At 39.2% G+C, this 7,146-nt stretch overlaps 1 protein-coding gene across 5 annotated transcripts in view; it reads right to left on the bottom strand.

The window, feature by feature from the left end:
- Window positions 1–4,323: 4,323 nt before the first annotated feature.
- RALYL (RALY RNA binding protein like) overlaps window positions 4,324–7,146 on the bottom strand; it is a 1,196,807-nt gene continuing 1,193,984 nt past the window's right edge. For all 5 annotated transcript variants that reach the window (XM_040354532.1, XM_040354535.1, XM_040354531.1 and 2 more), the window contains one exon: window positions 4,324–6,100. The gene's annotated coding sequence lies outside the window, so the exon portion shown is untranslated. The remainder of the gene's footprint in view (window positions 6,101–7,146) is intronic.

The raw sequence follows: 7,146 nt of genomic DNA, 5'->3' as shown, positions 1-7,146 counted from the left end.
TCAAAAGACTGGTAACTGCAGTATAGTAATTTTTTGTGTTTTTAGGGGGGTTTAGATACACTTTCATCTGAATTTTAAGTAATCCACTGCAGTCATACTTTATTCAGGGTGGGATTTCAACCAATGGCTCAGAGCACTGACAGAAGTGTTCTTGGGGGGAGGCGTCCCCCTGTCAGAACACAATAGAACAGCAGGGGAGATCACTGTACTAACAATGGATTGTTAGTACAGTGGCTCCGACCAGAGGTGTCCATTTTTTCGTTCAGTCTGCTGGGTTGAATGAAAATAAAACTAGCAGTGTATACTAGGCATTAGGCCGCATTCATTATTTAAAGTTTCCTGGATGTGTGACAAAGTGCATAGGTTTTGGAAATGCACTGCAAATGCGCATAGCGCTTGTGGTGACATTAATTGTTAAGGGAACTCCAAGTGCAATTAGCAGACCTGTGTTTTGTCATGTGGCTATGCTGCATGCCTTAAACGGTTCTAGAGTCTCTATGATGTGTTTGTCACACATATGGCAGTCCATTCAAGTAAATGGGCTACCCTATCTGCAAAAAAATAAATAAAAAAACTGCGAGCAGGAATGTGTGTTCCCGCTATGCAAAGTATAAAGGGTGGCCTTAGAGGTGGTATATAGAAATGACTGTGGGCAGATATCTCTATCAGCTGAAGAGAAAGATGTGTCCACTGGCTCTTAGCTGCAGCAGTGCAGTGGCAGCTACCTAAGGTTTTAGGTTGGCTCCATATTCACCCCCTTTTCAAAATCCTTAAGAGTTTCTGTCCCTTCACTCCAGCAGCAACCCCCCGCCCCCCACACACACCCACTCACACCCTCCAGCAGAGGCACTGATTCATCAAAACCCTGGAGTTCACATTGAACACAGAGCTGTGAGAGCACGATATGAGGGAGGGGGGCAAGCTTCCTGCTCATTCATCACCACTGACAGGGGATAACACTGCTGACTACCAGGGGGAGAGAGAGGGGGAGTTTCAGGACCCGCCTGCGGCCCAGAAAGAGATTCTGCAGCTGTCTCCTTCTGCTCCAAATCTAGACACTTTGCAAGTACAGTGGAACCTCGGTTTAGGAGTAACATAGTTAACGAGCAACTTTTTTAAAAAAAAATTCTGACTCGGTTCAGAATTCAACCTAATAGGGCCTGCAGTACCGCATTTGGCCCGAGGTGCGGAGGGTGCCGGAGCCAAGCAGAGCCGAACAGCACCGATCGCAGCCGATCGGCAATGCTTGGAAAAACACGGAATTACTCGGTTTCCGAGCCTTACCAACATTTGTCGAGGTCAGCCAACGTGTGCTCGGGGCTTTCCAGACATTTCTGAGGCTCTCCGGCGCCCCCCCACCTCTGGCCGCATGCGATATTGTATCGCGTTGTAGTCAATGCGGAACAAATTATTTTCATTTCCATTGACTTCAATGGGGAAATTCACTTTGATATGGGAGTTCTTTGGATTATGACCATTCTCCTGGAACAGATTATGCTCATAATCTAAGGTTCAACTGTATATAGAACTGATCCCTCTGCAGAGCTGCTGGAGGGAGAAAGCCGGCAGCGCTGCAGGGGATCCAGAGTTCGGGCCCGTTACAGGAGGGCTGGCTGTTATGCCCTGTCAGCGGCTCTGTCCACAGGTGTCACAAGGCAGTACAGCTGGCTATCCTCTCCTGCAGGTGCCCGACCCCCTCTTCTGAAGTGACAGAGCTCAGGTCTTGTACAGGAGGATTGGCTGTTATGCCCTATTAGCGGCCCTTTCCACAGGTGTCACAAGGCAGTACAGCTGACACTCCTCTCGTGCAGGTGCCCGGGCCCCTCTTGTGACGTGGCAGACCTCAGGTCTGGTACAGGAGGGCTGGGCATTAGGCCCTATCAGCGGCCCTGTCCACAGGTGTCACAAGGCAGTACAGCTGGCTCTCCTCTCCTGCAGTTGCCCGTGCCCCTCTTCTGAAGTGACAGAGCTCGGGCCCGGTACAGGAGGGCTGGCTGTACTTCCCTATCAGCAGTCCTGCTCAGGGCTGTACACACGCTGTAGCTGCGGCAAAAATTTAACCACGTTTGGTGGGCAATACAGTGGCCAAATCTGACCTATTTAACTACCCTGCTACTTCATGCAATGCACACAGCTGTGCGTGCTATGGGTTGGCCTTTTTAGGATCAAATACCCCCTGATCCAGCATGGAGGGGCAGAACTGGTGTTTACCAATCATTATAAACACAAATACACCTATAAGTTCAAGAAAATATTTATTTACAAACATTTAAAAAGTATATTACACATTTCAACAAAGAAAAAAAATCAACATTCTTCTTCATACACAACATAGTTATAAATACACACAAAAAAAGTTTACTGTAAACTGAATTTAGGAAAATGTAGAAATGGCCTAAAAGTTGATGATTGTTATGCTTTGTCTTGCATTGGATTGCTCTGTCTGGAAAGGGAAATAATAGGCTGCTGCAGAAAGGTGCACAGTTGTGCTTCCAGAGCTTTTCCCATACTGTCTTATGCTCATTTACAGTACAACGTGCAGTATAATGCACAACATATTATGACAAACGTTACAGTAACACACTCGTTATGTGTGTTGTAGTGCTTTCTCATTCCCTCCCTCTAGATTGAAAGTAATTTCAGCAAAGACTTCCTAACCCTCTTGTCTTGAATTCTACTGTAATGGTACGGTCTCCTTTTTTCTCTAAAGGATCATACAAATCGACGGCACTGTATAAATTGTGTATATTAATTTCAATTAATAATATGTGCCATAAAAAAAATATGTGTTTGTTAAGAATACCTATGTTCTATATTCATTTATAGAGAAACAATTTTTTGAGGCTATCATGGACTTTAATGGTACTGTATAAGGACTTCAACACATGGGTGGATACATAAAAAAAAAAAACACATATAAAACACAAGTGGTGACACAGAATGCCACCCAATTGCTCTCTATAGACTGGGCAATAAGATAGTGATGGTAAAAGGCTGATACTTTAAAACCACATTTTTTAATTCTACTATTTATTTTTTGTAGAAATAAATGTTTGTGCTCGCACTTTAGAAACTCCTGAACCAGGATATACTGTATATTTTATGTTTAGGATTTAAAGTATCAGCCTTGTGCCAACACTATCTTATTGTCCATTCAATGGAGAGCAATTGGGTGCCCTTCTGTGGCACAATTTGTCTTTTATATGGGTTTTTTAAAATTGTTGTTATAAATACTTTTTTATATACATATACTCATGTGTTGAAGTCCTTATACAGTACCATTAAAGTCCATGATAGCCTCAGAAAATGGTTTCTCTATAATATTAAAAATAATAAATGCACACCAACCCATATATAAAGTGAACCCCAGCACACCACAATGCATAGGTACGATTGCTCTGTGCATTGTAGTGTGTAGTGTTTTAAAAACTAGAGCAGACCTATCTTTTTGTGTGTTGAGGTGCATTGACAACTGATCCAAAATAAATGGGCTGCTTAACGCAACATTCTTCAGGACATATAAATGCATGCATTGATACACACTGTATTATGGTACGAATGTCTCGAATGGAATGAGATTGGAGTTCAGGCCATAGGATTTCACAAGTGAGCAGGAGCCAGAAACGTTAAACAGCCCAATAAGTAAATAAGCTGAAAGGATCCTATCTATGCTCCTGATTGGGGCTGAATGCCATTAATTTGTTTATAGAGGTCCTTCAAAATTCTAGGTGGCCAATCTGGATTGTGCCAAAGCTACAAACATCTGTCCAGTAAATACTGGCTATTTTTCCAAGTATTAAAATAATAAAATCTGTGCTATATTGCTAGATTAACACTTAAAGGGGATTAAAGGTAATTGTTTCCCCCCTAAATAGCTTCCATTACTTTAGTGCAGTCCTCCTTCACTTACCTTATCCTTCGATTTTGCTTTTAAATGCCCTTATTTCTTCTGAGAAATGCTCACTTCCTGTTTTTCTGTCTGTAACTACACACAGTAATGCGAGGCTTTCTCCCTGGTGTGGAGAAAGCCTCTTGAGGGGGAAGGGGTGAGCAGGAAGGTCAGGACACTCTCTACTTTGCAGATAGAGAAAGGAGCTTGTGTTAGTGGGCGTCCTGACACTCCTGCTCGCCCCCTCCCCCCTCAAGAGGCTTTCTCCACACCAGAGAGAAAGCCTTGCATTACAGTGTGTAGTTACAGACAGAAGAACAGGAAGTGAGGATTTCTCGAAGAAAAAAGGACATTTAAAAGCAAAATCGAAGGATGAGGTAAGTGAAGGAGGACTGCTCTAAGGTAAAGGAAGCTATTTAGGGATTTTTTTTTTACCTTTACAACCCCTTTAAGTTCAACTTTGTGGTGTAGGGCAATACAACAAATAATAATAATCATACCAGAAACAAACACTTTCCTTAATGTTAATACACTGCCAAAAAGCATTCTTTCTTATGCTACAACAAAATATTTTTTTTCTTTTATATTCGCAAATAAATGGAAAATAATGGATTAAAATAAGTGTCTTTCTTTACTGGGGTGTTTAACCAACACCATGTAGGACTGAGAATTGAGCCCCAATTAAAGCAGTAATAAACCTAAGAACAAATTGTAATATATTGAAGCTCACCAATTCCTAGATTAGTTGTGGTGGCTTTTTTTGTTTACTCTTTTTTCCCTTTATTTTCACCTTGTGGTCTGGCAAGTAAGTCCATTATTTTCCAATTTCCTTTAACAGACTAAGCTGTCCAGAAAAAGTGATAGCTAGAGGGTTGAGACAAACCATTTACCACTGACAGGGTTGTTTACAATCATCAGCTTTAATTCATGTATGCAAAACTTTTAAAAAGAAAACAATAGATACTGTAACTGCCTAGAAAGTATGAAAAGAGTTTGGCTATTTGTTCGTCAAGCCAATCTAAGGTAATGTCCAGTAAAATACATTTTGGCCTTCTGAGCTAGTTTGACAATAACTAATTTAATACACTCCCTAATCTAAGACAATAACATACTTTAATCAAAAACTATAGTTGAACAAACTATACATTTTTTTATGATCCCTTTGGTAAAATAAAAGAGATTGAATATTAAAAAGTTTAACTTTTAGACTTCTTTTTTATATTAATATTTATTTTTTAATTATATTACTTTCTTTTATCATCAGTACTGATGATTGTTAAAAATGTTATTATTATAACTATGAATGTTCTCATTTGATTATAATACTGTTTTTTCAGAAATAAAAAGGGCGCACCTTAAACATTTGTAGGAATTGTGTACAAGCATGTAATAAAATATCTAAAAGTTTAACTTTTAGACTTCTTTTTTATATTATATTTATTTTTTAATTATATTACTTTCTGTTATCATCAGTACTGATGATTGTTAAAAATGTTATTATTATAACTATTAATGTTCTCATTTGATTATAATGCTGTTTTTTCAGAAATAAAAAGGGCGCACCTTAAACATTTGTAGGAATTGTGTACAAGCATGTAATAAAATATCTAACATAAGTAAAAGGTGACACAAAATCCATACCTAACAAACACATTTAGTATTTTAAATCTAAATAAAGAAATATAAATTAACCTGTTACATATACCTAATAGTTTTACCGATAAGGACAGACATTAGTTATTTACATTTTAAATAAAATGATTTCGGAATAATGCACAGCAGTGCAAATCTACTTATATATACATATAATTCAGTACAGACAATCAACAAAATGAAATGCACCAGAATACAAATGATAAATAAAAGTTTAAATTATAGCAACAAACAGTTGTGATAGACAGAAATTAGCTATTTGTAAAAAGTGGCTCTTACAAATATACATATGTGTACAATCCTTTCAGCGCTCTCCAAAAGGTATAATACAAATAACGTAAAGGCAATTATTTGTAAAAAGAACGAAAAGTAATAGAAAATTGCCATATGCAAACAGAAAAAAACGCAAATTTACAATCTAATAAAACGTATAGCGGGACTAGTCAAAACATGTAGTTCAAAATCAGTAATTCTCCCAGTTTCTGCGCAGTCAAATCAGAAAATGTACAATTTATTCTCCCAGTCCTCAGGATCATCAGTAACGTATTCATATTGTATCTGTTGAATGAACACAGAAGTTAATACATAGTTAGAACATAACAAACTTATAAAAATGATTGCAGATCTACATACAAATACTGGAAAATAATTACAATTCATAGGCCCTTTAGGGCATTTCTTTGTAACCACTGCACCAGATGCTTTTGGGGGCCCTTCCTATCTAGCACCCTAATATTGGTCTACAAATGTTCTTCATTTCATGAAGAAATACAGTTCTTATAAGGAGACTTCACCGTGAACCATATGGTTACTCTCTTCTCGGGCAAAGAACAGAAGCTTCCCTGGTCTAGTGAAGTGTGTATGCTCTTCTACCACTTGCCAACCAGGCATTTTCTGCCACTTTTTGTTAAAATCAGTATTTTTTGATAGAACCCCCAATTTGTATTCCTTTTTTTTTTAATAGAGACCCTAAAACTGTTGCAATTTTATATGTCACATGGTATTTGTGCAGAGGTTTTTCAAACACAATTTTTTTTTTCAATAAATTAAAAAAGAAACAAAACACAATATACAGGGGGTTCCCGACTTACGAACGCCCGAGTTACAAACTTCTCCTTCTTACGAACCGGGCGCTGCGGGGACCCTCTGCCATTTTGGGTGGACCGTCTCCGGTTTCGATGGAACATCGGAAAACATCAGAAATGTCTGCAATTGCCGGTCTGCGCATGCGGGCCCGACTTACGAACATTTCCGATTTACAAACAGGTCACCTGTAAAGGCGTTTAAAACGCGTCTATGGAGATTTTAAAGTACAGTCGTTTGTCACCATTCCATGAGCGTGCACAATTTTAATCTGTAACATGTTAGGTATCTATTTACTTGGTGTAACATCTTTCACACTTTACAAAAAAAAAATGGGGGATACAGGGGGTCCCTGGGTTATGAACTCGTGATGACTCTCCTCCTGTTTGTAAATCGGAAATGTTCATAAGTTGGCCGCGCATGTGCGGCCAATTACAGACTTTCCCCGACATTTCCCGAGGCTCCGTCTGGCTGCGCATGCGCAGAACGGCATTCGACAGAACATCGGAAAACATCGGAAA

Source organism: Rana temporaria, chromosome 5 (genome assembly GCF_905171775.1).
Source record: "Rana temporaria chromosome 5, aRanTem1.1, whole genome shotgun sequence".
NCBI classification, from domain to species: Eukaryota; Metazoa; Chordata; class Amphibia; order Anura; family Ranidae; genus Rana; species Rana temporaria.
The sequence above is the reverse complement of the archived record's forward strand: the minus strand, read 5'-3'. Positions and strand labels throughout refer to the sequence as shown.